General features: G+C 40.0%; 1 protein-coding gene across 1 annotated transcript in view; it reads right to left on the reverse strand.

Annotated features, from left to right (window-relative positions):
• PRKG2 (protein kinase cGMP-dependent 2) overlaps positions 1-8,704 on the reverse strand; it is a 117,574-nt gene extending 108,870 nt beyond the window's left edge. The window contains exon 1 of the mRNA XM_030819060.1: positions 8,581-8,704. The gene's annotated coding sequence lies outside the window, so the exon portion shown is untranslated. The remainder of the gene's footprint in view (positions 1-8,580) is intronic.
• Between the last annotated feature and the right edge of the window lie 378 nt (positions 8,705-9,082).

The raw sequence follows: 9,082 nt of genomic DNA on the forward strand, positions 1-9,082 counted from the left end.
TCTTTCCCATGCTGTTCTCGTGATAGTGAATAGGTCTCATAAGATCTGATGGTTTTATAAAGGGGAATTTGCCTTTGCTCTTCCTTTGCCTTCTGCCATGATTATGAGGCTTCCCCAGCCACGTGGAACTGTGAGTCCATTAAACCCCTTTCCTTTATAAATTACCCAGTCTCGGGTATGTCTTTATTATAATAGCAACATGCGAACAGACTAATACAACAGCCATAACCCAAAAAGCATTATAACACTTGTAAACTAAGCTTGAATTACTTCTGATTATCTCAAGTCAGAAGAAATGAAACTTCACAGTTTTATAACCCACACATCTGCCCCTCTCTCCCTCCAAACTTCAAACTTAAATAGAAGTGAAATACTTCGAGTTTTTTCACTAGTTCTACCAGAATAATTGTGAACTCTACAACAACAAAGGCCCAGATGCAAAGATGTAACACAGCATTTAGATTTCAAACAGATGTGACCAAATAGTCAATGCAGATTGCCTACAATGGATGGTGCAAAAAACAAATGCATTTCTAAAAGCAATCTTGAAACACCTAGATATTTCTCATAGAATTCAGGTTCAAAGTGGTCATTAATAAACATTAGCTTTTGGAGAATTGCCTTAATATGTTGCAGAGATGTGGCAGGTTTAAACTTTAAGTTTCTGTTGACTTGGCAGCATTTACTGATCTTATATAATATGAATGTATAAGAAGGATGAAGAGACTAGAATTCAAAGAAGTAGCCCTGGACATACTTGTATCCTGAATAAGCAATTCAGAATATGTTATATTGAAATCTGAGAATAAACCTGAATGAGATTATGAATTACAAGCATAAGAAAGGTGCTCCAAAAAATCTGAAATTAATGTGTACACACGTTTTTAACATGCATCAGTGAGCCATTTTCTAGACAGCCTTCTTGGTTCAGGGAGAAGTATTCTTAGGTCAGTAGAGAAAGAAGGGAGACGTGATGGTAGGAGGAAAAGGATTTGCCTTATAAATAAAAAAGCATGCACAAAAACTTTCAAATCTAATATTAAACTAACAACTAACTCATTTTGGTTCATGGAAAAATTGTTTACTAAGACCAAAGTATCATATACCATATCAGGGGCATATCCCATCATGGATTTGCAGTCAAATTTGACACAGAAAACAGTTTTAGCATTACAAATATGAAAAGGCTTAGAATCATTTTTGCTCTATGGATGGTATTCAAAAAATTCTGTACCAATCCAATAATTTTACAATCTTGAAGCACAGTTAGGTAGAGGATGTTAATTTCTCCCAAAACACCAATTATCCTCTGGTTTAGTTGGAAGCTGTGTAAATCTTTCAAGCTATTTAGAATTTCAAAGAGGGGTAAAATGAGAGTAACTAACTCATCTTTCAAGTCACTAATTTAAGATACATAAGTAAGTTACTAAATGGCTCAATACTAGTCTGATTTCTTACTTAGTTCATCCATTTAAATATTGCTGTCCCTGAAGCCAAGGTTTCAAGTCTCTGGCTTCATAAAACCTAATTAGATTCACTCTGTTTCCTGTATCAGTCACTGAGATAAGCTATTTCTCAAATATGTATTGCTAGCCACAAGGAGAAATGAACCATAGGATGTTTCTCCATCAATCTGGCAACTTCAGGTTATTAAAATCATTCTTACAGTCAGAGGGCAGCACATGATGTAATAAGAAATGAGTCTGGAGATAAAGATCAGAATTTAACATGAGCAATAGAGTCAGGCCAATTAGGGTTATAAAACAATCTGCTCTTTCTCAACCTTCTATATATTCCTAAAAATATTTGAGTCTTACTTTCTCATCTACAAAAGGGAACATATTTATATCCATCTCATAGGGTTACTATGATTATTACGTTTGTAAAGTACCCCATACAATGCCTGGCAGGTATCAGACATGAAGTAGGTAAGCAGCTCTTATTATAGTATGTAACTAGAAACAGGCAATTAATGTCTTGGTGTGAAGAAAACCCAGAGAGGATCATTTCTGGGTAGGACAGAAGTCTAGTAAACTGGGCATCTTCCAACAAGAGTCTTTTGTGGGTTTTTGTTTGTTTGTTTGTGACAGGGTCTCATTCTGCAGCCATGAGATGCAGTGGCCAGTGGTGCAATCACTATAACCTGAAACTTCTGGGCTCAAGTGACCCCTTGCCTCAGCCTTCAGAGTAGCTAGGACTACAGAGGCACACCACTATGCTTGACTGATTTTTTTTATTTTCTTGTTGAGATGGAGTCTTGCACTATGTTGCTCAAACTGGTCTCGAAATCCTGGGCTCAAGCCATCCTTCTGCCTCAGCCTCTCAAGTGACAAAACTCTTTAAAGATGCACATTATTCCTTTGGGAGGGGGTGGCTGAGAGTAAGGGACTCTTACTTTGCCTGGATTCTATCTTCCATTGAGAAAAGAAGTCGTTTGGAAACAAACAGCCTGGAAAACAAGTTCCCCACCAAAAGATGGAGACAAAAAAAGAATTATGAATGACACGGAGCCAGCTCATAACTGCAAGGACTTAATAACTGAAGCTCTGTAATTCCCTCCTGTAGCCCCTATTTATTTTCACACATTGCAATGAAATGCTTAAAACACGGAGGCCCACCTAATTATCTTTGAAGGCAACCAAAAACCATAGTTCACTCTGGGAGCAATACTCTTCTGCAGTTAGGTATAGGAGACAGCAATCGAATGAGTAGTGGCTTTTCACTAGAAGAGAGGAAAACTATATAAGACTACAAATTATTATATTAATATAATCATCATTTAGAAATTGCTGTCCACCAAGAGGTAATTAGAAGAGACATAAGAAAAGCAAAAGTGACTGTGAAGGCGCTTGCAGGCGGATTAACACCTGGCAGTCAATGTAGGAGGAATTAAGCTTTGTTTTCTGTTTTTCCTCCAGCCCTATAGCAGTTTGAAACCAGAATCTTGGCTCTGGTCTAGATAATATCTATTTCTCTCTCTACCCATCTGGAGTCTGTTATAAATATACACAGACAAATACATACACACATATATAGATGTGTGTGTATAGCTACATGTATATCTGTCAATATGGGAGATGGTATGGTGCTGGCTAAGGTTATGGATCCAGAGTCCCAGTCGAAGCACTTTCATTTAGTGGTCTATATGCCCTCAGGCAAGATACTTGAGTGTCAATAATGGAAGAAACAGATAGAAACATAGATAGACAAAATAATGCTGCCTGTCATTTAGAGTTTTTAGAGGATTAAATGAGATAAATAATGATGAAAATTTAGCACAGGTATTAGCATATAGTATTTAAGAAATATTAAATATTACTATTATTATTACAGTTAACATTATCCAACATGACAATTTATTTTAGAAGAAAAACTTATTGATCAGAAAACATGTACTAAACCAACACAATACTGAAGGAGAACTGATACTATCCAACTTTAAGGCTTATTAATAAAGTAATGGTAATCAATATAGTGTTGCATTGGTGAAAAAATAGACAAGTAGATCAATGGAACAGAACAGAGATCGCAGAGGTAGACCTAAACAGTACAGTGAACTGATCCAAAGATCAAAGAATACAAAAGAGAGCAAAGACAAATCAGCGGAGAAAGGATAGTCTTTTTAACAAATTGTACTGGAACAACTAGGCATTGATTTTTTAAAAAATAGACTATAGATACTGATCTTATTAACTTTCACAAAAAATAAGCTTAAAATGGATCACAGACCTAGATGTAAGAAACAAAACTACAAAACCCCCAAAAGACAACATAGGAGAAATTCTAGGTGATCTTGGGTTTTGTGATGACTTTTTAGATAAAAGACCAAAAAGCCTGATTCATAGACAGAAAAAATTGATAATTTTGACTTGATTAAAATTTAAAACTTCTGCTCTGAAAAAAAGAAGAGAATGAAAAAACAAGCCGTAGACTGAGAGAACGTACTTCTAAAACATATGTCTAATTCTGAACACTCAATAATAGGAAAACAAACAACTCAACTGAAAAATGGGCAAAAGATCTGAGCAGACACCTCACCAAACAAGGCACACAGTTGGTAAATAAGCATATAAAAAGATACTCAACATGATAGTTCATTAGGGAATCTCAAGTTTAAACAATAATGAGATACCACTACACACCTATTAGAATGACTACAATCCAAGACACTGACAACACCAAATGCTGGTGTGAATATGGAGCAACAGGAATGCTCATTCATTGCTAGTGGGAATACAAAATGATATAGTTACATTAGGGGACAATTTGGCAGCTTCTTACAAAGCTAAATATACTCTTACTGTACAAGTCAGCAACCATGCTTCATGGTATCTACCCAACTGATATGAGACATATGTTTTCACTAAAACCAGCACATGAATGTTTACAGCAGCTTTGTTTATAATTCCCAAAACCTGGAAGCAACCAAGAAGTCCTTCAGTAGGTAAACAGATAAACAAACTGTGGCACATCCATATGATAGAATATTATTCAATAATAAAAGCAATGTCATCAGCCAATGAGAAGACATGAAGGAACTTTAAATGCATATTGCTGGGTGAAAGAAGCCAATCTGAAAAGCCTATACATTGTCATTGTATGATTTCAACTGTATAGCATTCTGGAAAAGAAAAAACTTGGAGACCATAAAAAGATCAGTGGTTGCCAGGAGCTTGGGGAAAGACAGAAAGGAATAGGTGGGAAAGAACATTTATAGGGCAGTAAAACTATTCAATATGATACTGTAATGATATACACATTTCATTATATATGTCAAAACCCATGGAATATACAAAAGGAATGAACCCCAATGTAAACTATGGACTTTAATAATAATGCATGAATATTTGTTCCATCACTTGTAACACATGTACATACTGATGAAAGATGTTAAGAGCAGGGGAAAGTGCTGAGAGGTGGGTATATAGGAAATCTGTGCTTTTTACTCAATTTTTCTATAAACCTAAAATTTCTATAAAATAGAAAGTCTATTAGTTTAAGAAAAGAATTATGTATTAAGAAATGAATGCAAGAAAGCTGATAGCACAGTCAAGGGACAGGCTGAAATGTGTGATGGATGGAAGGAGAGTAATGAATAATGAAACTGAAAAAGTAAGATACTGAAAAATTTCCTATGCCACATTATGGTATCTGAATCTTAAGATACACTAAGTTTTCTAGTTATGTGGTCAGATTTGTCCTTTAGGAAAATAATACTCTCATAAATAAGGAATGGAGTAAAAAGAGCTCAGAGGAAGTAAGACAAGGGAAGATACTATTACACCAATCCAAATAGGAGGTGATAGTTTAAGGATTAAAGCTCAGAGTCCCAACACTATTTAACGACTTAAACTTCTTGAACTCAAGAAAAAAATTGACCATCTCCGTGGTAGCCAGAGAGAAAAACATTGCCATATGAGATTCAATAAAAGTTACAGCTATATGTAACACTGCAATGTCCTTTCCTTCAATAAATCATGGAAACCGGAATTGATTTTTTAATGATAATAGGCAGTTCAGCTGGAATTCAGAGGAGTGAATTATACAGACTTCTACAGATAATATTCTAGGTGGATAGGAAACTGATACATTTGATGTTACCATTAGCTTGTCTCTCTAAAGTTCCTTTAGAAAATAATTGAATATATAAATCCCTGATTCTTCTCCCTGAAGCAAACCACACAGAGTTGTCCTTGTGAGAAACAGCTCACTTTCACATCAATGCCACAATTAAAAGCATCTGTCCATTCGACCTTGTGACTGTTGACCCGGGGCTCAGTTTGGAATCTACTGCTTGTTTTCTCTGTCCACAGCATCCTGGATGGAGAAAAAATTTCTCTTGACAGGAAATCATATGACCTTATTGTACCAAAGTTGCAGTTACTCTGGAGGTTGGTTATCTCTTTAAAGTGCCTCCCTCCCACCCCCCCCCAGCAGAATGTTCACAGTGAATTTTATGAATGCCACATATCCTATATTTGACTGCCAAATTCAGCTATTTTGGGGGCTACATTAACAGATAAACAAGCAAACACACAGAAATGTAGGTCTGTAAGTCTAGGTCTGAAGATTGTAGCTGACAGAATTTTTGAGTGGTGGCAAGAAGAAAGACGATGAGGATTTGAAAGTTTACATTATGGCAACTGGGTAAAAGGTAATGTCATTGACCAAAATGAGGAGCAGATTTGAGGGATAGGACAGTGAGTTTAATTTTGGATATACTCAGTTTGAAGCACCAGTGGAAACTTTAAGGTAGAGAAGTTTAGTGAGCAGTAAGAAATGAGGGACAAGAAAAGCTAAAGAAAGAGGAAAGCTGAAAATATTAAGCAGTTATTGACACATAAATAGAGGCTGAAGTTGATGAACTGGATGCAAGTGCCCAGGATATTAGCAACGAGGAGAAGAAGAGTGTCTAGGTCTATATGAGGTTGGAAAGAAAACTGTAAAGATATGGTAAGAAGGTACTGCTTTGGTTAAAGTGAGAGAGGATGTGAAGAGATTAATATTAAAAGAAGAGGATGAGTAGGAGGAACACTGCAGGATAGCATCTCTAATGTAGTAATTAAATGGATGTGCATGGGAGGGCAATCAAAATGATTTCAATGTTTTGATCTTAGGAGGCTTGAAGGAAAGTAGTACTATCTACTCTTCATTCACTCAGTCATTCAAAAAGAACACATAGGGCACCGTGTATGGGCTAGGCACTGTGACACTGACAGAAGTCAGGACAATGAGCATGCTTTGAAAAGACAGTAATGAGTCTGGATTTACATATATTGAGTTTGAGATGCTTGTGGGTCATCATGATGCAAATATCTAGCAGGTAGAAGCAAAAAAGTCAAGGGAAGAGATTGCTCCATAGAAGACTTAAAGTACCATTTGTAGATGAGATCACTAAGGGAGGTAAGAAACGAATGTCTCTCTTGTTACCTATGAACATATAGGTAATATCTGTGGATATTATTTGTGGGAGAGGAGGAGGAGGAGGAGAAGCAAACAACAAAGGAGAAGGAACACATGTACCAATAAGAGATTTAGGAGAAGCATCAGAAAGGCCATGCAGATAAGATCCTTAAGAGGTGAGCAGGCTGTACCTCACATCCCACAGGCCTGTCACAGCAAATGAGATCAGAGGGAAAAGTGCCGAATCTGATTTGTCAAAGAGGAGTGGGGATAGACACTCAACTACAAAGGACCATGGAAAGAGCTGACACTAAGAGTAGAGCCTGCAAGACGGTATCATGGTTCATATGAGGGATTTTTAAAATAATGAAAACTTGAAAATGTCTGTAGCTCCAGGATAATGAAGCACAAGAGATAGGAAAAACGAAAACATGGGAAAAGAAGAGATAATTGATAGGAAAAATAGCCTAGAGGATGCAAGACAATAAGGGATCACAGGACTTGGGCAACAGCCAGACAACGTATGCCTTCACTGTGAGGTGAATTCTCATTAGCCTCACTTGTAATGACTTCATAGAACTGGAGTTAAGGATTTCATGTAAAAAAGAAAGATCCCTGGGCATCATCTTTTCAGGTCGTTTACTCTTAGTCACACAGTGTTCCAATGGAGAGGATGAGCTCTAATTCTCCATAGAGAATTCTCTACCATATTAGCTCATACCCTCCTGTGCAAAACCAAACAGGAGTACTGAAAACAGCTAGTGTATGTTATGTGGGATGATCGCCTTCTTCATGAGTTAAATAGAAACTTGCAAAGAAAAGAGACAATTTCTAAGAAACTCTAAGTATGGGGGTGTGGTGGGGTGGGGGCAGGTGTATGTTGCTCTCTTCCTTAGCAAAAAAAAAAAAAAAAAAAAAAAAAAGAAGAAGAAGAAAGAAAAACCCCCTGGGAACTTGGGGAACAAGATGAAGATCAGGAAATCAAGGCATTTGTTCCAGCGTCACCCTTTCTACCTACTAATTCTGTATGCATTGTTTTTATTGTCAGCTCTGGCCTCAGCTGCTTTGTAGTTGCACCGTAGTTCTTCTCAAAACTGAACCTATTTCTTTTTCTTTCATCCCCAAAGTGGCTGGTTTCTGGGCTTCGTTTGCTCTTGTTTCTTCATCACCGAGAAATACAGAAATATGAAAGCGCCTCACGGTGCCGAGAGTGACAAAAGGACACCCACACAAGTTTACCAGGACTCCTAAAAGTCCTTGCCTGAGGACTGTCCCCTAGCAACTACCCAGAGCTCCACGAAGCAAAGCCGGGAGCGCAAGCCCTGACAGCACCGCCAAGACCCTAGCTCGGAGCAACAGCCTCCACCGCTGCTCCTCGCTAAACCTAGAGAACTCTGAGGAATCCCCACTGGGGCTGAGCCCCTCCCGCCCTCAACAGAACCTCTAAACACAAGTAGCCTTTCCCTGCCTCCAGGAGCTCACGAAACGCTGCCACACCGAGCGAATGCAACGCGTGCACACGTCCACACTCGAACAGCACAAGCAAGAGACCGGCTGGGTGTGGAATAGAGGCGCGCATCGCGCAACGCATTCACAGCATGCACACGCGCGCACCCCGACCCCGTCCCTCCCCGCGCGCCCTCACACCCCGGCGCCCAAGACCCCCGGCCCACGAACCTCACCAGACAGCCGGTAACTTTCCAGGTGCGCAGCTTGTCACCTCGGCGCGGCCGCCCCTGCGTCTCAGCGTCCTCTCCCACGCCGCCCTCCCCAGCCGCCTGCGGCGCCGGAGCCCAGCGCAGGTCAGCTCACCCAGCCCCGCCGTGCACACTGTGCGCAGCGTGGGCCCGGGGTTGCCGGCTCAGTAGCTCCGGCTACGTGTGAGCCGGGGGCGCGGGTTAGCGCGATGCGGGCAGGAGCTGCGGCGGCGTCGGTGCTGCCGCCTGGCTCCGCGGCGGGGGCCGGTGCAGAGGAGACACGCAGGGAGGGAGGGAAGAGAGGAGGGAAGGAGGAGGGAGGGGGTCAGCTGGGGCTACTGCCTGGAGAGTAGGGCGCCGGCTTCCCTAAAGGTGGGGTCACCCGCGCGCGCACCCACACTAGCCCGAACCTTTACTCCCGACACAGCCGCAGTCTGCACTTTATACCCCATACCCTCCAGAGTGAGGCAACTTAAGTAGGG

The sequence above is a fragment of the Nomascus leucogenys genome, chromosome 9 (assembly GCF_006542625.1).
Source record: "Nomascus leucogenys isolate Asia chromosome 9, Asia_NLE_v1, whole genome shotgun sequence".
NCBI lineage: Eukaryota > Metazoa > Chordata > Mammalia > Primates > Hylobatidae > Nomascus > Nomascus leucogenys.